Raw genomic sequence first — 26,114 nt, 5'->3', positions numbered from 1 at the left:
AGCCTGGTGAGCTACAGTCCATGGGGTCACAAAGAGTTGGACATGACTGAGCAACTAATACTTTCACTTACTTTGTCATCGGTAGTATTCCACCTCTCTTACTGATGCGGAAACCAAAGTATATAGTGTAAGTAGGTGAAGAGAGCTTGTATTCCACCCAAACATTTTGGCTTCTGAGGTCTTAACAAGATGTTAGAACCAAACAGATGATACAATTTACAATCACAGCCCTTCTATTTTCTCAGATGTTCACCTCAATAAAATGAAAAGCTTTTTAGTTTTGTTCTTGATAAAAATTTGTATGCATGTGTGCTGGAAGGCATAAAGCCTTGATTCAGTGAGCTGCTGAGGAAAGGCTTGAAGGTTTTAGATTGAGCTGTTTGGGAACAATGTGATGCAAGAGCTGTGCAGATTTTTAAGATTATTTTTTACAAACCTACAGATCAATATCAGAGCTATCCAAGTCCCACCCTGTGATCATGTCTGAGTTGCTAGTGGCCTGAATATTATATATAAAAGTCCCAAGCAGTGCTTATAAGATGACATGGTAGATAGCCTCTTGTGGAAGTGTGGCATTCAACAAACAGCATAGCATCTAATTGAGAGCTGTGATCTTTACGAATGCCCAGGTGGGATAGGTGATATTTACACACTGTACAGTGATGACAGACAGAGCTTCTTGGTTGGAAAGTTGGTATCTGGATTGATATGGAATAAAGATCTTTAAGAAAGGATGCTTTGAGTTATTTTTAAGATACCTTCTAAAGATACCTTTAACTCAAAAATTTACTGAGTTAACTAGGTTTTATTTTTTCCTTCAGCAGGAAAAAAAAGTCATTGTAATTAATCTTTTGTTTCTGATTTTGAAAAGCAGCAAAAAGAATGTCAGAAAAATACCAAGGAACTTCACTCCTATATCAAATATGCAGACTTGTCAGTCCCAGCAGTAATTACATTGTTGCAAACTTATAAATTGTATCAAACTCCTCTTATTGTAAGAGTCTGCAGAATTATTCACCTTCTATGCATATGCTTATTTTCACTTTTTTAGGAGGCAGATAAACAAATTATGTAGAATTGTTACATAAAGTGCACTGTAGCTTAAGAATTGCTTTGCTAAAGAAAAATAAGTTTCAGTTTTAGCATCAGATGCATTTTGTAGAACTTTAAAAACATACATTTTAGAGGTGAGTGAAGTTTTCCCCCTATATTCTAATATTTTTTAAAGCTAGATACAGTAAATGATGTTATAAACCTTTTGTACCACCGTTCCTGTATTGTGAAGGTGTGTGTATTGTGTTTTAACTAGGTAACTAAATGGTTGGAATATGAAACTATGTTGATGTCTCCTTACAGTAAGAGATCTGTTTTAGAAATATAATTAGTATACTCTTACCCTTTGGAGTTTTTGTTTTATATTTTTATAGAGGCAGAAAGACTTTTAGCTTTAAGGTGGGCACAAAGGAAGCAGTTACTTTTAGAAATTTACTCGTCAGTTGCTGGGCTGGCTTGGCTACTTGTTTTAGGCCATCAAAGTGACATGTTTATCAGATTTATTCATCACTGTACCCTTATTACAAAAATTATAAAGTTCTGAAATGCATCTTGACTTTACTCTCCCACTTAAAAATCTGACAATAACGTCACTGCCTCAATGATTTTTGAGTTAAGCTTTGATTCTGTAGAGATCAATGACTGAAAGATCATGTTGAAAATATTATCAGTACTCCAGTTATTTGTAGTTAATGGATGTATGTGAAAAATTATATTGTGATTAAAAAATAAACATGGGTTACATAAGTTTTTTAAAAAACAAAAAGAACAAAAGAAAAAGCTAAAATTAATGTATTACTAAATTACTGTGTTATTTCCAATTCCATCTAACCTAAACTCTTTTTCAGGATGCATTCCATGATTAGTTTCTTTTAACTCCATATTATTCTAGTTTATAATCATTTCATTACTTATAAAATCATCTTGGTCTTGTTACATCCTTCCTAAATCGTTTCAGTTGTGTCTGCCTCTTTGTGACCCTATGGACTGTAGTCCACCAGGCTCCTCTGTCCTTGGGATTCTCCAGGCAAGAACACTGGAGTGGGTCACCATGCCCTCCTCCAGGGGATCTTCCCAGGGATCGAATCTGCATCTTCTGTCTCCTGCATTGGTAGGCAGGTTCTTCAGTGTAGACCTTTTATTATCTTGCCATTTGAAGGATGCGTGTTGTTACTTTTAAATAAATTAGGAACTCCTGGAGGACAGGTCTGATAGATGTGAAGAAATGCCCTGAAGACCTTTTGGAGATTCTCTAAGGGTCTAGCTCTGTATTTATCCCCAGTCCCACTCCACATGTCCTAAGCATTGTGCTATTGAGTACAGAGATGGGTGATCTTATTCCCTGCAGCGTTCCCTGTGGTGCACAATCATTGCTCAGTGTTTGTGAACTGACATTTATTCACAGTAGAAATAAATGTTAGTGACTGTCTGCTTGTACAACACATTGCCCTTCACTAGTCATATCCAAGAAGTGGGTTCTAGAAGTATCACTTCACACTCTAATTTGCATCTCTTTGTCACCCAGGAAGGTTTCTTGGCATGTGGCACACCTGCAGAGTTGGGCCAGCTGCAAGGAGTTCTCCATCCATTCTTGAGGGCTGGTGAAGCAGATTAACCTATAGCAAAGGCTTTGTCTGATGTGCCGTGTGGTGTCTGCTTGTGGTCTGCCTTGGAAGGGGAAGAAGTGGGGGGGTCCGCCAACATGGTAACGTGGGTGCTCAGCTCAGGAAAGCTGCTGCAGAAGGATGACGGGATCTGAAGGCAGGCAGGTGGGAGGGAGGATCCAGTCTCTGGGCTTTGCTCTCAGGAAGGGCCCCCTTCCCCTGAGAAGGAATTCGAGAACAAGTAGGGAACTCAGGCCACACAGAAGTGGAAAGAGCTGACTGCAGAACCAAGAACCTGAGAGCAGTTCGGGCTCTGGAGAGAGGCTGAGACCCAGTCAGCTGAACTGACCACTGCGCTTGTCCGGTTAACTAGTGTTCCTAGCTGCTGCTGTTGTTTAGTTTCTAAGTTGTGTCTGACTGTTTTGTGACCCCCTGAACTGTAGGCCATCAGGGACCTCTGTCCATGGCAAGAATACTGGAGTGGGTTGCCACTTCCTTCTCCAGGGCATCTTCCCAACCTAGGGATCAAACCTGTGTCTCCTGCATTGGACTGTGGATTCTTTACCACTGAGCCACCTGGGAAGCCTGTAACTAGCTTTACGGCCCACTAACCAATTGCTCTCAAGCAGCATCAGGATCTCCTGCCATGGGACAAAATTGGTGTTTGAAACTGTTCTGCTGTTACCACAGTAACGAAAAAGCGGGATATAAAGGCTTGAAACAGATTGAGCCTGAGACATTTTACTTCTTCTGTCTGATGCTTTCATCTGCGGACAGGTACTCACAGAGGTAATATCTGACTTAGTATATGAGACACTAAAACCTCATTATTGCTGTTGCTGTTATTTAACTATCATTGATTGTGCATCTCTAGAGAAACTATTTGCAAAATAACAATGTGTCTGTGGGCATTTGGAGCCTTACAGTAACTCTCTGAGGTAGGCAAATATTTTTAAATTTCCATTGTTATAGATAAGACTGAGGCCCCGGTGGGGAAATGATCTGGTCACAATCACAGATTTGTCAGTGACAGAGCTAGGGATATGAATCAAGGAGTTCTGATTCTGGTCTGTATGTGATGCTTCTCCACATGGTAAGAAATCAGATAATGATGGAGCAAACAAATGACCATTTAAATGTGATTTTACCTTTTGAAACCCTCTTTCAGGCTTTCACTTCTTTTACTGCCTCTAGAAACCTAGGGAGTTCAAGCAATCTTAAAAAAAAGGGAAAATGTATTTTCATTCTTTTTTAGGTAGATGCTCTAAATGATAGTAATATAAATAACTTCTGTGATGTCTGTCGTTTTTGTTGTTGTTTAGTCACTAAGTCATGTTCTACTCTTTTGTGAGCCCATGAACAGTAGTAGCCTTCCAGGGTCCTCTGTCCATGGCATTTCCCAGGCAAGAGTACTGGAACAGATTGCCATTTCCTTCTCTAGGGCATCTTCCCAATCCAGGGATCAAACCCCCATCTCCTGCATTGGCAGGTGGAATTTTTATCACTCAGTTGCCGGGGAAGCCCTCTATGGTGTTTACTGTATAATAAGAGTCAGGTGCTTGTATAAATGCCACACAGTGTTAATTCGTTTAACCCTCATAACAACACATTGAGGAAACTGTAGCCCAGAAAGGTTACAGAGCTTGCCCAAGGTCACAAGTGAAAAAATGGTGGAGCCAGGATGAAAACTCAGGTCTTCTGGCTCCAGAGCCCAGGTTTGCAATCATTGTGGGAAGCTGCCTTTCATTCTAGTCTGGCATCAACTTACAAAGCCCTAAGAATGTCACTCATGGCTGTCAGAGGAAAACTGTTTTCTTGTTTCAAGTAATACAAACTACCTTAAGATATTTCTTCTCGAGTTTAATGATTCTGAACAGCTACCATTTGCTGATTTCTTCAGGGTAGGCTCCGTTTCTGCACATTCCATCTGGTGCTTGAAAATCTTAAGCATTTTTGGATACGTCTTGGTTACTTAAAACAGAGCAGCATACAACATTTAGAATATTTGCAGATTGCTCAGTGTGATGTCAGGTTTATCTTTTCTCAGTTGTTCATAGCCTTTGGCTGAGTTTTTAATTAAAACTCAAATTACAGACTATACTAGTTCTGTAGTCATGGAATAGGGAAAACAGACGTGATGTGTTAATGAACTCAACCTGGCAGCTTGGTTTAATGAGTTGGTGGCACACACACACACACACACACACACACACACACACAAATCTAAATGAGGGCACGTGACAGTTAAAGTCAAATCGAGTGCTTATAGTTAATATCAGATACAAGGAATAATATTGATGTACTTGTAAATTCCCATCGCAGGAATTGAGTCTGTTTCTCAAAATGCCAGAGTACATTCATATAGTAACCAGAGATGTACATACCAGGAGGTATGTGGTAACCAGAAGTAATCTCATACTTGGGCATACCTTTGAGAAGCATGCTTTCTTTAGGCTTCTCACCATCTTCCACCATGGAGCATGTACTTATTTATTCATTTACCATATGTAGAGTCAGCTGAGATTCCCCATCCCCTTGGCAGAGTTAGATATGACTTCTGGCTATTGGCCGATTGCCCACTCTCTTGAAAGAGATCTTTGATATCAATTCCACATGCTTTTGCCATTCAGGGCACAAAGTGTAAACACTAAGCCCTTTTCCCAGTCCTGTTCCCACTGCTGTCTCCATGGTATTGCCTGTCTCCTTGCCTTGAACCTGCTATTCCTCTCCTCCCAGGCTCTTCCTCTCTTCTGTCCTCCTCAGCAAATGCTCCTGTGTCCTTATCTTCTCATATAAGTGTTCCCTCCACCTCCTTTAAAAAAATTTTTTTATTGATTTATTTGTTCATTTATTTCTTTATTATGGAAGTTTAGTTGATTTACAATGTTATGTTGATTTCTTCTGTACGGCACAATGATAAAGTTATACATATACATACATTTTTTTAATATTCTTTTCCATCATGGTTTATCCCAGGATATTGAATATAGTTCCCTGTGCAATATGGTAGGACCTTGTTGTTTATCCATCCTATATATAATGGTTTTCATCTGATAACCCCAAATTCCCAATCCATCTCCTACCTTCTTGCTTTGTTTATTTATTTTTCATTTTATTTACTTGACTGCACTGGGTCTTTGCAGCAGCACATAGTATCTTGTTTCTTGACCAGGGATTGACTCCAGGCACCCTGCATTGGGAGCCCAGAATCCTAATCGCTGGACCACCAGGGGAGTCCCCCACCTTCTTGCTTTAATCAAGTCTCTTTCCCTGAGGCCACCTCTCTTTCTCAGTAGCTCTGTGGATTAGAGCTTTTCTCTCATACCCAGTATGTGAAGAGGCTCTCTGGTCTTGCTATTTCTCTTGGTTATTTCTAGACTGATTCTTCTGCCATCTTTTAAAATCTATAGCTCTTTGAGGTTCAGACCCTCTGACTCAATCACCCTGGCTTTGCCAGCATTCCAGTCCCTAACCCCCTACCGTCCCTGCCTTTCATCTCTCCAGTATTTTGGAACCTACCTCTCATTCCATGTCTCTAGCCCCAGACCTGCTGTCACTGTGTTGCAGGAAGGGAGACCCCTTCTTATGCCCAAAAGTGGCCTCTTATCTAACACTAGAAAATGAATTGTCCAGGAAGACACATGTGCTGACAAAGGAAGAGACTTTATTGGTGCCCCAGAAGAGAGCAAGAGGGTAAGGTGTACTGCTCTGCCCTGTGACTTGCAGTCTCGGGTTTTATGGTGATGGGATTAGTTTCCCAGTTGTCTCTGGCCAGTCATTCTGATTCAAGGTCCTTCCTGGTGGAGGACCCTGAATCAGGGTCCATTGACATTTCTCAGCCAAGATGGATTCCAGCAAGAATTCTGGGAGCTTGACAGGATGCATGACGTCTCCTTTTGACTTTTCCAGAACTCTTATGATTGGTGGTGGTTTGTTAGCTCTGTGTTTCTTACTAGGACCTCCTGTCGTAAAATAACACACACATGGTTACTCTAGTGCCTGAAAGGGTGGGCGGCTTCAGACAGTGTGTTTCCCCTAACAGTTGGGGTGACCAGTCCACATGGGCAGCACATTCAGCGCTTCGGCCTCTGAGGGCTTTGAGCCCTGTATCTGCACTGACCTTCTCCTGTCCACGTCCATCACCCACTTCTTTAGCAATATTTTGGACATTTTCATCACCAGGAGCTGCTGCTTCCCCATGATAGCAAATTCAGACGTCTCGCTGGCTGCCCTGTCCTCTTTCCCGTTCAGCTTGTTTATTTAACTACAACCGTTATGACTGTCCTTTGACCTAATCAAAACCACTGACCCCTCCAATTTCCCAGTTGCCCAGCTTGGTCTCTTTGTCTGCTTATTATTTCACAGTCATAAGCCCAACTGCTGAGCAGCTGTTGAAGACGGGCCACTAACATGGAAGATGGAAGGGTGGTTCCCCACTAGAGAATTGAAATATTGTTGCCAAAAGGCTAGGGAGAAGAATATCCAGGAAAACCAAAACAACCAAAGGCCATTCCAGTTTTCTTCTGCAATTTGTTTCTTGACAGATTGAATAGTTTAGATTATTTAAGTTATTTGCCTGATTTTCTATTCATGTTCCACTGAACTGTGTATGCTATGTTTTTCCAAATGAAACTGGAATTCTTGGCTCTAAGTTCCCTGACAGAAAAACGTCTACTTCACTGTGTACACAGGCACTGTGTGTTCTCCAGAATTGAAAAAATGGCTGAGGATCTCTTTTCTCAGACTGAGAAAACATATGGACGAGAGTATGCTACGTCTCGTCATCTGTAGCCTTTTGACAAGACATCTGCTGCAACATTTTTTGCTCTTGGATCACACAGTGTTGTTTGCCAATTGTTTTTGTAAATATTAATCTTTGAAATCTTGACTGACATCTGAGTTGTTCTTTTTGGATTCTTTCCTTCTTTATATGCACCATCTTTAAATAATTGTTACATTATAATAAAAAAAAAGATTTTTCTCAGGAATAAGGATTTTTCTCAGGAATAGGAATAAGAAAAATTCCTATTTTTGAATCAAGGGCTAAAATTTCTAATTTAGTAACATATATGCTTCTTCTTCCATTTGAATTCTCCCTCCTTTTCTTGTACTTAACTAAATGTATGACCATTGAAGTAACGCTTCTGCTCTAGTTTTGTGAAAAGTTATCTTTCATGTCAGCCCTTGAACACCCCTCAGGGAGACTTTGAAGCTCAGATCCACCCACCTTCCCGCCCCGCTGTGTTTGGCTGCATCCCAAGGTTGATAACTACACTCTCTGTCTGAAACTATGAACTTGAGAACCAGATCACATTCTTGAACTGGACTTTGAATAACCTATTCAAGATGTTCACTAATAGTTTTAATTTCTGTTCACACCTTTGCATGAGAAGATCATTGACAAGGCTGTGATGGAAGATACAATGAGCACACGTTTCAGCCCAGGGTCTTATCTATTGATTGTCAGTACAATTTTCCTGGACTTGGGTGGTCTCTTCTGTGCTCTGTTAGTATATGGAAAGCAGTGTACATGTTCCACATAGCTTTTTAGGCTCATTTTTATTATGCATGATATTCATGACATGTTTTACTGTTAACTCTGGAGATTATTAATTCAGTCTACTTTAAGTTGATTCTGTTAGTCAATCAATAAAACATTTTAAAAAGTTGGATTAAAGTATAGTTATTTACAATGTTATTATGTTCTGCTGTATACAAAGTGATTCATATATATGTATTCTCTTTTGACTATATATATTCTTTTTCATATATATATATTCTTTTCCATTATGGCCTATCACAGGATACTCAATATAGTTCCCTGTGTTATACAGTAGGATCTTGTTGTTTATCTGTTCTATATTTAATAGTTTGTATCTGCTGATCTCAAACTCCAATTCATCCCTCCCCACCGCCCCTCCCCCTTGGCAACCATAAGCCTATTCACTATGTCTATGAGTTTGTTTCTGTTTAGTAGATAAGTTCATTTGTGTCATATTTTAGATTCCACATATAAGTGATATAATATGGTATTTGTCTTTCTCTTTCTGACTTACTTCGCTTTCTCTGAGTCCATCCACATTGCTGCAAATGGCATTATTTCATCCTTTTTAATGGCTGAGTAGTATTCCATCGTAGATATATACCACATCTTCTTTATTTGTTTATCTGTCAATGGATATTTAGGTTGTTTCCATGTCTTGGCTGTTGTGAATAGTGCTGCTATGCACACTGGGCTGCGTATATCTTTTCAAATTATAGTTTTCTCCAGATATATGCCCAGGAGTGGGGTTGCTAGATCATATAGCAGCTCTATTTTAGTTCTTTGAGGAACTTCCATACTGAATAAAATGTTTTTTAATCATAAGAATAGAAATTGCTTCATATAGATAACCTGATCTTGAGGTCTGTTAGCAAAGAGTTAGCTGTGTGTTAAGCCAGTATGCCAAACACAGCATGAACCTCATTTGGAAGGGAACTTGTTTGCAATGCCATGGGATCATCTCTTCCTTAGTAAACTGCCTGTTTAACATTGAATTTAATTTGTTTTATAAGATGGCTTGCAAAGATCTCATTACAGGATCTTGAGAGGGATACTGCTTCCTCAGATTTTCATGTGAGATTTCCTTTTTCTTATTGTTTAAGCCAGAATGCTCTATTATTAGAGCAGAGTTAATAAATTGGAAGATACCGTAACTCACTGATGTGTGATGGAATTGTTATTTCTTCAGCTCTATCTACAGTCATGTAAAAATTAGAGTAGAAGAGATTTTTAGATGTTGCTGTTCTAAACGGTGTTTCAGGGTCTGGGAATATATTTCACAGTTGAGATCAAGCATGGTTCCCTCTAAAATCTGTTGGCAAGAGTCAACTGTCCTCAGCTGTGTTTAAAGATATACAGCTGGGGAATTCCCTGGTGGTCCAGTGGTTAGGACCCTGTGCTTTTAGTGTTCAGGGCATGAGTTTGATCCCTGGTCAAGGGGCTAGGATCTCAAAGGCTTCATGGTGGGGCTAAGGAAAAAGAGAAAAAAAACAAGTCAGCTCTCCTCGACGTCACCCATTTCCTGAAAGTAAAAAGAGATTCACATGTTCGCCTACCATCCTGCTGATTCTTGCCAGGGATAATCTCTGGAAAGAGCATACTGAATATCTCTGCTGTGCCTCTATGTTAGGGAGAAAAGAGAATCTCACAAAACTTGGGAACCATTCTAGGGTTGGGCCAGAAATTAAGGGGTAGATGAAGGATCTGCCCCAGGGAGGCCTCTGCCGTGGGCTGCCAGTGATTCCATGCTATCGAGGAATGGCTGTGTTTATCGTTATTCCTCTGGGTCATGGATTAGGCACCAGAGAGAAGATTGTTTGGAGAAAAGCCTGTCCTCACTTATACTGTTTGAGTCAGAGCACCATACCTCCTGAGAACTTGTCATGAGTTGTCATTCTCTGTGGTTTTAAGAAACTAAGAATTGATGTGATACTACCAGCATTGGTTTTTGTGGGATGCCATCATGGCACAAAGTACCACAGACTGGTGAATAGCAGGAATTTATTTTTCCAGAGTTTTGGAGATGAAATGTCTGACATCAGGGTGTTGGGGAATTTGTTTCTCTCTGAGACCATGAGGGAAGAGCTGTCCAGGTCTGTGTCCTTGCTTTAGATTGCTGTCTTCTCCCTGTCTTTATATGGTCTTCCCTCTGTATACATGTCTGTCTCCGGATTTCCTTTTTGTATAAAGATACCAGTCATATTGTATTAAGGCCAGCCCTTGTGACCTTGTTTTTTTAAATGAATATTATTTGTTTATTTCTACTCCACTAGTCCTATCTTCTGCCTACATTATTCTACTATTTGTTGCCTCCAGAGTGCTTTTGATCTCATTTATTGCATTATTCATTATATATTGACTCTTATTTCTTCTAGGTCCTTGTTAAACCTTTCTTGCATCTTCTCATTCCTTGTCTCCAGGTTATTTATCTGTGATTCCATTTTGATTTCAAGATTTTGGATCATTTTCACTATCATTATTGAGAATTCTTTATCAAGTAGATTCCCTATCTCTTCCTCTTTTGTTTGGTTTGGTGGGCATTTATCCTGTTCCTTTACCTGCTGGGTATTCCTCTATCTCTTCATCTTGTTTATATTGCTGAGTTTGGGGTGTCCTTTCTGTATTCTGGCAGTTTGTGGAGTTCTCTTTATTGTGGAGTTTCCTCGCTGTGGGTGGGATTGTACAGGTGGCTTGTCAAGGTTTCTTGGTTAGGGAGGCTTGTGTCGGTGTTCTGGTGGGTGGAGCTGGATTCTTCTCTCTGGAGTGCAATGACATGTCCAGTAATGAGTTATGAGATGTCAGTGGTTTTGGAGTAGCTTTGGGCAGCCTGTATATTGAAGCTCAGGGCTGTGTTCCTGTATTGCTGGAGAATTTGCATGGTATGTCTTGCTCTGGAACTTGTTGGCCCTTGGGTGGTGCTTGGTTTCAGTGTAGGTATGGAGGCGTTTGATGAGCTCCTGATAATTAATGTTCCCTGGAGTCAGGAGTTCTCTGGTGTTCTCAGGATTTGGATTTAAGCCTCCTGCTTCTGGTTTTCAGTCTTATTTTTACAGTAGTCCCAAGACTTCTCCTTCTATACAGCACCATTGATAAAACATCTAGGTTAAAGATGAAAAGTTTCTCCACAGTGAGGGACACCCAGAGAGGTTCACAGAGTTACATGGAGAAGAGAAGAGGGAGGAGGGAGTTAGAGGTAACCAGGATGAGACAAGGGGGAATCAAAAGAGGAGAGAGCAAGCTAGCCAGTAATCACTTTGTTATGTGTGCTCCACAGTCTGGACCGCTTAGCGATGTTCACGGAGTTACACAGAGAAGAGAAGAGGGAGGAAGGAGACAGAGGTGGCCAGGAGGATAAAAAGGGGGGAATCAAAATGAGCGAGACAGATCCAGCCAGTAATCAGTTCCCTAAGTGTTCTCCACCGTCCGGAACACACTGGTGATTCATAGATTTGGGTAGAAAAGAGAAGGGGGAGGGAGAAGACAGAGGCGACCTGGTGGAGAAAAAGGAGAGTCCAAAGGGGGAGAGAGCAGTCAAGCCAGTAATCTTGCTCCCAAGTTAAAATGGGTACTGAAGATTGGGTTCTTAAAGGTACAAAATTGATAACAAATACCAAAAAGCAAAGATTAAAAATCTAGAGTAGAGGTTGGATTTTCAAAAATACAATATTAAAGAAAAGAAGAAAAAAAGACAAAGTCACAAAAATTATTAAAATATATATGTATATGAAGTTCGCTTTAAAAAAATAGGGTCTTTTTTTTGCAAAGTAATAGTAGGTTATAAAAATGAAAATTAAAGGAGTAATAGAGGATTTAAAAATTTAAAAACATTAAAAAAAGAATGATTGTAAAAATATATCTAGGACTTTCTCTGGTGTTGTTGTGAGCAGTGTGGGGTCAGTTCATTTTCGGATAGTTCCTTGGTCTGGCTTATATTTCTCAAGATCTATAGGCCCCTTCCTATGTACCATAGTTAGTCAGTACTAACTACAGGGTTTTAATCTATTGCTCCTGTCACCTCCAAGGTGGTTCTCTCTGTTTTAGCTTCTTCTGTTTGCTGGTCTCTTCAGTGTCTGATTTCCACCCTAACACAAGGGGGGCGGTGGTGGACACTTTTTTAAGGCTCACTGTTCAGTCGTGCTATGGGGAGGGAGGGACACTGCAAACAACACTTGCATGTGCTTGCAGTGTCTCAGCCACAGTGGGTCTGCCCCTGCTTACGGCGCATGTGCGCTCCCTGCCCACACTGCTCAGGCTGTAGAACCCTTGGAGGCCGGCCCTGGGCTGCATGCACCTCCCAGGTCTAAGCCGCTCAGGTTCAGGCACTCCGGTAGGCCTCAGAGGCGCAGACTTGGTTGGGCCTGCGTTTTGTGCCTTTCCCAGGTCGGAGCAGCTCAGGTGATGAGGTGTTTGGCGAGCGCAGTCGTTGCAAATTATCGCCTCCACTGTCCCTGCCGCTTGGTTTTCTGGGTGTACAACTGGAGCACCTTCTCAGGCAGATGTTGACCGTCCAGAACCCCAAGAAGTCTTAGTTAGCAAAGAAGCCTGCTTGCAGTGGTAGATAATGTCTCTCTGGGGCTGTGATTGCCCCCTTCCAGCTCTGGCTGCCTGTCACCGGAGTGGGGTAGTCTGCAGCCGGCTAGTTCTGTTCAGTCCTTGGTTCTGTGCGCGGCCCTGGCGCTGTCTTAGGTTGGGGCTTTTCGCGTTGTAGCTATTCCACAGTCTGGTTTGCTAGCCCAAGTTAGTTCTCTCAGATTGTCCTCGGGGAATTCAGGCCGGGTCCTTACTCTAAGCAATGCAGCCCGCGCCTCCCTGCCCAGCCCCCGCTTGCTAGTGGTGGATGCAGGCGTCTGCGCTGCTTCTCTGCTGGGGGAGTTACCGTTGGGCTTGTAATCTGTGAGTTTTAATTATTTATTTATTTTTCTTCCCTGTTATGTTGCCCTCTGTGCTTCTAAGGCTCGCCACAGACTCGGCAGTGAGAATGTTTCCTGGTGTTTGGAAACTTCTCTCTTTTTAAGACTCCCTTCCCGGGACGGAGCTCCATCCCTACCTTTTTTGTCTTTTATATTTTTTCCTACCTCCTTTCGAAGACAATGGGCTGCTTTTCTGGGTGCCTGATGTCCTCTGCCAGCATTCAGAGGTTGTTTTGTGGAATTTACTCAGCGTTTATACGTTCTTTTGATGAATTTGTACGAAAGTGGTCTCCCCGTCCTATTCCTCCACCATCTTAGGACTGCGCCTATTTGTTTATTTATTTTCAGCTGCACTTGGTCTTCATTGCTGTACACAGGGTTTCTCTAGTTGTGGCAAGTAGGCCCCACTCTCTAGTTGCAGTGTGTGTGTGCAGGCTTCTCACTGCAGTGGCTTCTCCTGTGGAGCAGAGGCTCTAGATCTTGGGCTCAGTAGTTTTGGCACATGGGTTTAGATGCTCTGTGGCATATGGACTCTTCACGGACCAGGGATCAAACCTGTGTCCCCTGCATTAGTAAGCAGATTCTCAATCACTGGACCAGTAGGAAAGTCCATGACCTTGTTTCAATTCACTTACTTTTTTTAAACCCATACATCCAAGTATGGTCCTGTTCTAAGGTAACAGGACTTTAATTGTAAATTTTGGGGGTTACAGTGTGAAGTGAACAATGCAGAGAAATAGAGTAAAACAGTAAAACAGTGAAACAAGAAAGACTAGAGATCTCTTTAAGAAAATTGAGATACCATGGGAACATATCCTGCAAAGATAGGCACAATAAAGGACGAAAATAGCAAAGGCCTAACAGAAGTAGAAGAGATTAAGAAGACGTGGCATGAATACACAGAAGAACTGTACTAAGAAGCTCTTAATGACCCAGATAACCATGATGATGTGATCACTCACCTAGAGCCAGATATCCTGGAGTGTGAAGTCAAGTGGGCCTTAGGAAGCATCACTATGAACAAAGCTAGTGGAGGTGATGGAATTCCAGTTGAGCTATTTCAAATCCTAAAAGATGATACAATGGAAGTGCTTTACTAAATATGCCAGCAAATTTGGAAAACTCAGCAATGGCCACAGGACTAGAAAATGTCAGTTTTCATTCTAATCCCAAAGAAAGACAATGCTAGAGAATGTTCAAATTACTGTACAATTGCACTCATGTCACATGCTAGCAAGCTTATGCTCAAAATCCTTCAGGCTAGGCTTCAGCAGTACGTAAGCAGAGAACTTCCAGATGTTCAAGCTGGATTTAGAAAAGGCAGAGGCACCAGAGATCAAATTGCCAACATCTGTTGGATCACAGAAAAAGCAAGGAAATTCCAAAAAAAGTATACCTCTGCTTCATTGACTATGCTAAAACCTTTGACTGTGTGGATCACAACAAATTGTGGAATATTCTTGAAGAAATGGGAGTACCAGACCAACTTACCTGACTCCTGAGAAACCTGTATGCAGGGCAGGAAGCAACAGTTAGAACTGGACATGGAACAACGGACTGGTCCCAAATTGGGAAAGGAGTATGTCAAGGCTGTATATTGTCACCTTGCTTATTTAACTTATATGCAGAGTACATCATGCTTTGTATGTATGTATGTATTTCATACATAATTTGAAATTCTGGGCTGGATGACTCACAAGCTGGAATCAGTATTGCTGGGAGAAATATCAACAACCTCAGATATGCAGATGATACCACTTTATTGGCAGAGAGTGAAGAAGAAGTAAAGAGCGTCTTAATGAAGATGAAAGAGGAGAGTGATAAAGCCAGCTTAAAACTCAACATACAAAAAACAAAGAACATGGCATTGGATTCCGTCACTTCATGGCAAATAGCTGGGGAGAAAGTAGAAACAATGTCACATTTCATTTTCTTGGGCTCAGAAATCACTGTGGATGGTGACTGTAGCCATGAAATTAAAAGACGCTCCTTAGAAGAAAAGCTGTGACAAACCTAGACAGTGTATTAAAAAGCAGAGACATCATTTTGCCAACAAAGGTCTGTATAGTTAAAGTGTGTTTTTTCCAGTTATCATGTATGGATGTGAGAGTTGGACCATAAAGAAGGCTAAGTTTCAAAGAATCGATGTTTTCAAACTGTGGTGCTGGAGAAGACTGTTGAGAGTCCCTTGGATAGCAAAGAGATCAAACCAGTCAATCCTAAAGGAAGTCAACTCAATATTCACTGGAAGGACTGGTGCTGAAGCTGGAGCTCCAATACTTTGGCCACCTGATGCGAAGAACCGACTCCTTCGAAAAGACCCTGAGGATGAGATTGTTGAATGGCATCACTGACTCAATGGACATGAATTTGAGCAAATTCAGGGAGTTCGTGATGGACAAGGAAGCCTGGCATGCTGTAGTTCATGGGGTGGCAAAGAGTCTGACTCAACTTAGCGAATGAACAACAACAACAACCTAGGTCTTTAATCTACACATAGATAAGATGTTTTCACATGATTTCTATGTTTGATTCTCATTTGCTCATTTGGTTGAGGGCAGCCAAAATGCACTGAGCAGATTGCGGGTATCTACAAGCAGAGATTTAGGAAGTTATTTCTAAATATCATTATTAAAGTCGGTCTACACCAACAAAGAAACAGAAAACAGGGTTTACTTTCCTCTTGTTTCATATCTTGGATTAATGTTGAAAGAAAAGTGTTGATTGGCATAAATACTCCAGTGATGCTGGGAATTATATGGATAAATGTTTGAGCATAAAATTGGAACACTATATAGATCTGACTGGTTCTGAAAACAGAAAATGGGAAAATTTGATAGAATTTAATATTTGTGATATTATTTAGCCTTAGCCTGACATAGTCCAGTTTTTTTCTTGGGTACTTTGACAGTGTTTCAGCAGAATCTCAAAGAGTTGGAAGTTTCAGATACGATCTTTTGGAGTTTATTTATTCCAAATTAAAGAATTATTCTGGAATATCATTTTAGTAGTTTTATCAGTCTAGTCTTCTCATAAAAATTAAACACTTAAAATCCTTCATTGGAAAGTATTCTTCTGGGGCTTCCCTCGTCCAACAGTGGTTAAGAATTCGCCTGCCAATGCAGGGACACGAGTTCAGTCCCTGGTCCAGGAAGATCCCACATGCTGGAGGGCAGCTAACCAGTGCGCCACACTATTGAGCCTGAGCTGTAGAGCTTAGGAGTTGAAACTACTGAGCCCAAATGTCACAACTGCTGAATCCCTCGTGCCTTAGAGCCAGTCTCCGTAACACAAGAGGCCACCGTGATGAAAGGGTGGCAAACCACAGCTAGGGAAGAGCCCATGCAGAAATGAAGACAGTACAGCCAAAAATAAATAAATAATTGTTTTTTTTGTGTTTTTTTAAGAAAAGTATGCTTTTTCTAGAGGAGGGCTTCCTATTATTTGTAAAATTCACATACACCTTTTAATTTTGTTAGGTACCTTTTTGAAAAAAATGGTTATTTCTAACACTCACATAATGTAAAATTTAAAAAATGAAACACAGCCAGGAATACTACTTTTATCCTAGCCTCTGTACCATGTTCCTTGTGCCTGTCTGTGGGATGAAGTGGCAAATTTTCCTTATTTTAAGGAAGAAAATGACTCATGTCATTGTATTGCTTTTGTAAATATCCTGGCTTATAGAATATTTTTCTGATATTTTAAAGCAGTGTTACTTAATTTTCTTAGGAGTGAAGTTCTACTTTTTGAATATTTAAAATCAAGTTTCTCCTACTAACAAATATAAATAAGTAGTACCAGAAAAATATTTTAAGATCCATTCACACAGTAATTCCTTCTGCTCTTACAAACATAGCTATATAGCTAAATTAAGATTAGCCATACAGTTTTTGTTTTGATTTTGGTATAATCTTTCCTGTGGGATTCTAAATGGTCACTTCGATAACTGCACAAGAAAAGAATTTTCATGGATCATTCAGGTAAACATTTATATACATATGTAAAGCAGTAAACATGAGATATAGAATGTGGTATTTGAAAATCATAGGTGTATGCGAGAAAATATCACCTATAAATAAAAACTAGACTAAAGTACAGGATCCTGGAAGTGGAGAGCCAGTCTGAACTATAAAAGAACAGGCATCATCAGAGTATTTTTTAATGGATGTATCCTTTATATGGGAAAAAAAAAACCAAAACAAAACCCCCAGAAGCATTTTTAAAAACCGCTATTTATACCTGTCCACTGCAGAATTTCTCTAAGCTTAGTTTTTTTACTCCAATTTAATATACATGACCATTGTATAGTAAATGAACAATTAGAAGTAGGTTATAGACTTTAATGTGAAAATCTTTTTTTTTTGTCTGATTTGTTTGTTCACTGCTGATATTTTCAGTGCATTTATTGACGTGTCTTCCACACGTAATGCTGAAGTGTGTTATGCTGGTCTGTACTTGACATTTGCCTGAGATATTTCAATTGGCAGAATACAATCAGCTGTATCAGGAAAGTGCAGTGAATATTGTTAGTGCTCCAAGGGAACCACATACAGAAGTGAACTTGCTCAGCTCCCAGCCATTTATCTTCTCACTTACTTTTAAGGATATTTGTGATTAAAAAAAAAAAAATTGCTGTAATTGATTGATTTTCTTCCCTGGTGGCTCAGTTGGTAGAGAATCTGCCTGGAATGCAGGAGACCCGGTTCAATCCCTGGGTTGGGAAGGTCCCCTGGAGAAGGAAAGGGCAACCCACTCCAGTGTTCCTGCCTGGAGAATCCCAAGGACAGAGGAGCGTGGCAGGCTACAATCCACGGGGTCACCAAGAGTTGGACACGACTGAGCGACTAAGCACCGCACAGCACAGCACCAAAGATACTAGATAGACTAGATAGAGTTCAGTGACCCGAGAAGAAGTGCTATTCCAGTTGGCTTATCCCTGCAGGTTTTCATAAGGATGGGTATTGCTATAACAAGTGACTAAGGAAGACTATGAGAGAGGATAGTAAGATAGGTGATATTTTCCTGGAGGATAGGTGCAATGTTCCCAGATGATATAAGTGTGTTGGATTTCATGTTCAGCTCTGTAGCCCCACAGGAAAATTCAGCACCATGTATTTCTAAATTTCAGCAATCTTAGAAATAGGTTCTAATTCAGACTGTCTGTTACTGTAAGGGTTTGAAATAAACCACTTAGACAGCATCCTTCTCCCAGGATTTGGAAGTGTTGAGAGACATAGAAGTCACTCAGGTTGAGGTCAAAATGCCACCTTACTGACCAGAATATCCAACTGAAAAATGTGCTTCCCTTTTGTGGATATGTTTGCTAATATTTTGCCCCAACCTAATAACAACCCCAGATTCCCCCAAAGGGCAGGCCTCTTAGAATGTGGCAGAGAGCAGCCCAGAATTCATCTGCTCTCGAGGTCAAGAAGAACTCAGGAGAAGCTCTGCTAAGCATCTTCCTAGTCCTTCTTTACAACTCACCAATCAGATAAGGCGCTCCCATTTTTACAGGGGAAGTGAGCTGGCAAAGACAGGTCAAAAGTGGCACTAATAGGAATTCTTCCACCCAGGGCACACGAGGTGAGGAAAAAGGAACTTCTCCACTGACCTTTCTCCATTTGTTGTTGTTTCTCCATTGGGAGTCTTATTTCATTACATAATGAATTTTAATTGCTTTTATCCATGCTAAGTTCATGTTCTCATAAGAAATACTGTATACTTCTGTGCTTAGTCACCCAGTCATGTCCTGCTCTTTGTGACCCAATGGACTGTAGCCCGCCAGGCTTCTCTGTCCATGGGATTCTGCAGAAAAGAATACTGGAGTGGGTTGCCATTTCCTTTTCCAAGGGTATATGTATCCTTGCTTTATAGATTGGGAATACTAGGTTTTAACTTTTTTCTTTTTTCATAGAAACATATTGATTAATAACATGCCATCAATACGGGTACCTTGATCTGTGCTACTGCTAAGCTGTACATAATTGCCAATTTTGATGTTAAATCCTTTTTTTGTGAGCTTGAGAACCCCTAGTATAGGTCTGTGTTAGTCTAGACTGACTAAAGAAAATTTCTCTAAAATGAATATTTGGAACTGATTTTCTATGGAAGTTTACCCATAAACCTGAATTGAAAGATACTGGTTTCATTACCACTGCTTAAAATGCTGAGCATTCTGCCATATCAGAACCATTCTGATTGGTTGGACACTGTTTAATAGAATTTTCAGGATGTGATGCCACTGTTAGCCACTTATCATTGATGACACACACTTATCAAAAGCTTGCTCCCTACAAAGTACAACACTACCAAGTTCTGAGGCACCAGGAAATATCAATTATCTGCTCACAGAAAGTTTGTGCCCTAGGGTAGAATGCATGCCAGGCAAGTAAATAACGTGAATTAAGTCTGTGCTACCTGCTAAATGAATTATATAGACGTTAGAGGCAGAATGTGAAGTCATGAACCAAAGTCATTTTTGACAGGTTTGGGATGGCTACAAGCCATTTCCTAGGAATTATTCATAAAGTTCGAGACACTAAAAATGAGTGTTACTGCAAACTTTGCAGGAATAGATTATAATGAGATTTTTTTTGTCCTAGGAAATTTCAGGAGGGAGGTAGAATTTTAGCTGGTCCTTCGATATCCCAAGGACCGAGTCATTCTCACACTGTGCTGTGCATAGTCTCTCAGTCGTGTCTGACTCTTTGCAACCCCGTGGAATGTAGCCCACCAGGCTCTTCTGCCAGTGGGGATTCTCCAGGCAAGAAGACTGGAGTAGGTTGCCATTTCCTTCTTCAGGGGATCTTCGAAACCCGGAGATCAAACCCAGGTCTCCAGCATTGCAGGTGGACTCTTTACCATCTGAGCCACCAGGGAAGCCCCATTCTCACCCTGCATTCCACTGCATTCCACTTATTAGTAGGCAGTATCACCATCTACCAAGCTCTTCAACCAAAACCTTAAGTGTCATTCTTGATCTTCTTTCCTCTCATCCACACAGCCATGCATCAACAAGTTGATTCTACCTATAATGTTCAACACACCCAGCTCTCTATTTGCCCTGCAGTTCCCTGGTTTGGACCCATTTCCTGATGACATTATCATCTCCTGCCTGGACTACCTGGTGATCACCTAATTCATCTCTGTGCTTCCCTTGTTTGTAACCCCCAGTGCATTTTTTTCTGTAGAATAATAGTTGTAATCAGATGATGCCATTTTTTCTGTTAAAATCCTTCGATGTTTTTCTGTTGCTGTTTAAAAGAAAAGTTACATTTCTTACCAGAATAAATAAGACTCTACATGACCTAGCTTGTGCCATCTTTTTCATCTTTCTTTTACTTTACTATAAAGATAGCCACATGCTGTCCTTTATGTTCCTCAAACAAAAGGATCTCTTTCTATTTAGAGGTTTTGCACTTGCTATTCCTTCTGCCTGGAATGCTGATCCTCTGGCTGTTACCACTCCTGTTTCCTTTCATCCTTTAGGTCTCAGCTCAGATGTCACATTCATAACCTTTTGTTTGTTTGTTTTTGATGACCCCATCTAAAATAATTCCCCTCAATTGCCTCCTATTATATTATCCTATTAATTGTGTCTCCCTCTATAGTCCTAAAACTCCATGAGAATAAAACTCTTATCTTTTGTGTGTATTACTGTATCTGCAGTACACATCACTGTGTTTTGGATTATCCAGTAAACATTTGTAAAATGAATAGAGAATGCAGCTTATACAAGCAGAGCAGAAAGACAGTGGTCTTGCAGTCTGGGTGAGAGTGCGAGCCAAGTGCCAGACAATTCGGAATGTGGTTTGTGAACAGATCATCCAGAGCACTGTTCCTGTGAGGGCTTCTATATAGCTCAGCTGGTAAAGAAAAGTGAAAGGGAAAATCGCTCTGCCATGTTCGAATCTTTGTGACCCCATGGACTATACAGTCTGTGGAATTCTCCAGGCTGCAATACTGGAGTGGGTATCTCTTCCCTTCTCCAGAGGATCTTCCTAATCCAGGGATCGAATCCAGGTCTCCCACATTGCAGGTGGATTCTTTACCAGCTGAGCCACCAGCTGAGAATACTGGAGTGAATACCCTATTCCTTCTCCAGGGGATCTTCCCGACTGAGGAATCAAAGCTGGTAAAGAATCCACCTGCAATGCAGGAGACTCCAGTTCAATTCCTGGGTTGAGAAGATCCCCTGGGGAAGGAAATGGCTACCCACTCCAGTATTCTGGCCTGGAGAATTCCATGGACGGAGGACCCCGGCAGGCTGCAGGGTGCCAAGTTTTCTTTTAATTGTACTTGGATATAAATTGGAAAGTAACACTAATTTATAGAAGGTCTTAAAGCTGTAGGAATAGAATTCACATTGCAGTGCATCAGCTTGAAGCTACAGAATGAAGGTTTTTGATCAAGGAATGACTGTAAGATTAATCCTTCTGTGATACTGTTGGTGAGAAATGCTGTAGGCAGAGAAGTCATGTAGGAGAGTACTGTAATTGTCCATCTAAGATTTTATGAAATATGTTTCTGTGGCTCTTTCAGTTGAAAAGGGTAGACTTTATATGTCTGTCAGAAATCCCAAACTGAAAGCTATTGAAAGGGAGTTATCATGCAATCAAGGGCTTCAAAACTTGGACCCTGGGAAGCTTTAAAACTGGAAAAGTTGACAGGGACGTATGTATCACTTCTTTTCCATTCCTTGACCCCTTGTCCGCATGGTAGTGATACTCACGTTTTGCATTGAGATCTTTTGAAATTTCCTTTCTGTCTCTTCACCGTGATAAACGGACCTATAGAGCTGGGCTGCAGTGTTGCAGCTCATCGGTAGGTGTCACCGTCTCACAAGTGATTCATTCCACTTTGAGACTGTCAAGTCTAACTTACAGCTGCTGCTGCTGCTGCTGCTGCTGCTAAGTCGTGTCAGTCATGTCTGACTCTGTGCGATCCAATAGACGGCAGCCCACCAGGCTCCTCCGTCCCTGGGATTCTCCAGGCAAGAACACTGGAGTGGGTTGCCGTGTCCTTCTCCAGTGCATGAAAGTGAAAAGTGAAAGGGAAGTCGCTCAGTCGTGTCTGACTCTTCGCGCCCCATGGACTGTAGCCCACCAGGCTCCTCCATCCATGGGTTTCTCCAGGCAAGAGTACTGGAGTGGGTTGCCATTGCCTTCTCCGAACTTAAAGCTAGCGTATTGTATATAAAATAAATTAGTTTTTTTTTAGTTTCATATCTTTTGAGTTATCAGTTCATAATCATAAGTATTTATTCAGATCACATGAAATCAACAAAGTTTGTCTAAATTTAGTTACATATTTAATACCATGATCACATTTTGTTGACAGTTTTGCTGTTTTGTGATTCTTTTTAACAACTGATAGTCCGTTTAGTTTTAGCTACTGTAGTATTATGTTACTTATTTTGATAATATTTTAATGTTTGATGGACCTGTAGACATCTTGGAGCAAGAAAAAAATATGGTTTGTGTACTTGGTTTTCATTTTCCTGTTTCCTTTTTTTTACCTTTTCCATCTAATATTTCCACCATCACAGAAAGTTCAATTAGACATCCCTGGTACAAACTAAACTGCTTTCTTTTGTTAAAGAAAAAAGTCTGAAGATATCACCAGGAGCCTGGTTTCAGGATCTTGAATGTAGATATGTTTTAGGTATGGAATTTTATTCTTTGTTTGAAGGTTTTGTTTGTTTAGTGTGTATATATTTCACTCTCAGGTTTAGAATTTTTTAACATTAGGACATAATACTAGTAAAATGGAAAGAAGGCAAAGGTTAAATGTCTAGGCTTATATGATAGTTCAGTATTTTCAAGTCTAACAACATTACTTTAAAACTAGATATATTTAATATGTTTAAATTGTGCATATTCTAATCAATCCTTGGAAATCAACTAATGAGTATAGAGTATATGAGGGTGGGGATTTATTGGAGCCCCTGTAGCTCATTTGCAGGAATAACCATCTCATGTCTGACACTTGGTTGTACTCCATGTAGCTAGTTGTAAATATAATGTAAATGCCATGTAATCAGTTGCCAGCCTGCGGAAGATTTAAGCTTTGCTTTTTGGAACTTTCTCAAGCTTTTTCCAGATATTTTTAATCTTTGGTTGGTTGAATTGGCAGATGCAGAACCTGCAGATAAGGGCTGTCTATTACTCTCATTCTTCATTTCCACCACCAAACGTAGAAGTCTCCCTGCCCCCTGCCCTTGACTCATTTTCCATCACCAGCTGGGCATGATTTAACCCAATCCTGGCACTGTCTGCCTAGAGACAGCATCAGATTCTGAAGGTTCAGGGCTCAGTCCCACAAGCTTGCTCCGTCCTTCACATGCCAAAGCAAGTCCGGGTTTTGACCTGTGCTTCTGAGTGTGCACGACTTCCCTGGTGGCTCTGCCTACAATGCGGAAGTTCTGGCTTTGATCCCTGGCTCGGGAAGATCCCCTGGAGAAGGAAATGGCAACCAACTCCAGTATTCTTGCCTGGAGAATCCCACGGACAGAGGAGCGTGGCCGGCTACAGTCCATGGGATCGCAGAGAGTCGGACACAACTGAGTGACTTTCACTTTCTGAGTGTGCATGTGTACATGTGTGTGCTCAGTCATGTCTGAGGAGGGATAAGTTGCTAGAGTGGCTTACATAATTTAGGAAAGACAATTTGCTTACTAAATGATAAATTTGTTGTAAAAGGATAGAACTCAGGAGCAGTGGGATGGAAGCGTGTGAAGGGCAAGTATGTGAGAAGGGGGAATGGTGCTTCCCTGCCCTCTCCCAGCGCCTCCATGCATTCAGCAACCCGGAAGCCCCAACACTGCCCTTCAGGGTTTTTTATGGACCCTTCATCATGCAGGCATGATAGATGGCTAGTGCCATTTCCAGCCCCTCTCCCTCTCCAGGGAATGGAGGAGGGGACTGAAAATAGCAAACTTCTAATCGTGACTTGGTCTTTCTGGTGACCAGGCCCCAAGCAGGAGTCTGCTGGGAGTTACCTCATTGGAAAAAAAGATGCTCCTATTCCCCAGGCAGTTCTAAGAGATTTAGATGCTCTGTGTTAGATCCACCTATTACTCGGGAAATTACAAAGGTTTTAGGGGCTTTTTGTTGGAAACCAGGGTCAAAGAGCAAACATAGCAGAAACCATGGGTGGAGACTATTATTATTTCACACTTGCTATTCACACTTAATTATACAAGAAGTAGAATATTTCACATTTGCTTTCTCTGTTGCTTGGTGAGAAACTGCAGTGTTGTATCTTCTGTCCTGATATAATCTTGTGTGCTGTGCAACTGATTTTAATAAACTATTCTTACCAGTAGGGAAATGGTCCCTGTGTTATTATTCACTGCTATGAAAATTTCAAAACATGTGACCGTCCATGTGAACAGCCTGTGCAGATTAAAGCTGCAGGGCATGATTGGAGGACGCATGGACTGCCAAGCCACGAGGCAGCTAAGGAGGCATCCTCTGCCAACGACGGCATGGGATTATGTAACGCCTGCAGTGTCTGGCACCGTGCTCCACTGGAGACACATCACGTGTTGTACAATGCTCTTGGCCCTGAAATTCAATTAGATTGCTTTGAATGATCCGTGAGTCTGCATGAGATAAGCTTTTACTGCTCTCCACTAGAAAGCAAATGGGTTGATTAGCCCCACATAAATTGAGAAATTGCCATCATAATTCCAGCAAGGATATTTGCATTATATATATATATATCATTGTGCCACAGAAGAGCAGAGTATAAGCATTATGTAACCTGGATAAATAATGGGGAGAAAACATCCAACCCTCACGACTAAAAAAACAGATTTTCTCACAGACACTTAGGAATAGATTTTCTTTAAAATATATTTTGCTATTATTTTGAGGAATCAGTTTAAAGGCTGCCTGTGTGGTGTTTATTTTTTTTTCTTTATGTTTTATTTGTTTGTTTGCACTATGATCTGTGAGAATAAAAAAAATGGATAGAGTGATAATTTGGTGGGGGTGGGCAAAAGAACTTTGATTAGGAAGAATTATGAATTATAAGTTCAATGGCCTTTTTATACTGAGTGAGTTTTCTTTCTTTGTGAATTGTAGATGATCAATTTAAGGAGTTGGGATCTATCTGAAATTAACCCCATATTGTTTGGCTGGAAACTTCTGATATCTTTTCACAAAAGAAGATCTGGGATGGAGGAGGGAAGGTCAGAGTAGATATTGAGAAGTTGAAAACTTGGAAGGTCAGGATTATCATCATACTAAAGGCTTAAAGGGCCACTGGGAAACCACCAAAATCAGTGATGTGAACTTGACTTTCCCGCTTTCTTTTACCCATATTTTCCTCTAAATGAGATTTAATTTAAGGTTTCAACCAAAAGCTTTGGTAAGAACTTAAAGTTCTTTAGAATTGTTTGGGAACTGAATTGAAACAAAAGGTGCCAAAATTCTATGCAGAGAGCTTCCATTTTGTTCTATCAATGGGGATTAAAGAGTACAGTACCTTTGTGGGTTTAGGCAAGGTGGTCTTGAACTGATGGCAGCAAAACCACCATTGTTGTAGATTTTTCCCTGTTGGAAAAAGCTTTTATTTCTCTCCTAACGTTTGAAATCCTTAGGACATGAATTTGCTCACTGCAACTAAATATCCTGCCCTTTAGTGGGAGCTGATATTCGTGAGTTGTTTCCTAACACATCATAGTAAAACCCAGATTTTAACAGTTTTTCTTTGTGATAGATTATCTAAATTTTGTGAGATTTAACAAGCATAGGTATTTCTACTGGTTTAATTTTTCTAACCATTGGCAGTAGGCATTACTACTGTTATTTTTATTAAGCAAAGGGAAAATTGATGAGTAGAGGAGTACAGTGAGCTGCCCAGGGTGACACTACGAGGAGGGGACTGGATAGAGGTTCCAAAACAGATCGTAAGCCTTCTCATCCCACTATGCATTAATGGTCCTCAAATGCTGTGCCAGGGACTAGGCTAGACTGGGCCATATTTCAAAGAAAT

General features: G+C 40.8%; 1 protein-coding gene and 1 long non-coding RNA gene across 2 annotated transcripts in view; both read left to right on the top strand.

Moving 5' to 3' along the window:
- ITPR2 (inositol 1,4,5-trisphosphate receptor type 2) overlaps positions 1 to 26,114 on the top strand; it is a 594,002-nt gene that overhangs the window by 337,797 nt on the left and 230,091 nt on the right. The gene's annotated exons all lie outside the window — the stretch shown is intronic.
- Positions 13 to 25,596, top strand: LOC120858505. The gene is made up of 3 exons (XR_005719882.1): positions 13 to 1,130; positions 4,287 to 4,290; positions 25,510 to 25,596. It is a non-coding gene; the product is annotated as an uncharacterized LOC120858505 (long non-coding RNA).

Source organism: Oryx dammah, unplaced genomic scaffold (assembly GCF_014754425.2).
Source record: "Oryx dammah isolate SB20612 unplaced genomic scaffold, SCBI_Odam_1.1 HiC_scaffold_29, whole genome shotgun sequence".
Classification (NCBI taxonomy): domain Eukaryota; kingdom Metazoa; phylum Chordata; class Mammalia; order Artiodactyla; family Bovidae; genus Oryx; species Oryx dammah.
Note: the sequence above shows the minus strand (reverse complement) of the source record. Positions and strands in the feature narration are given on the sequence as shown.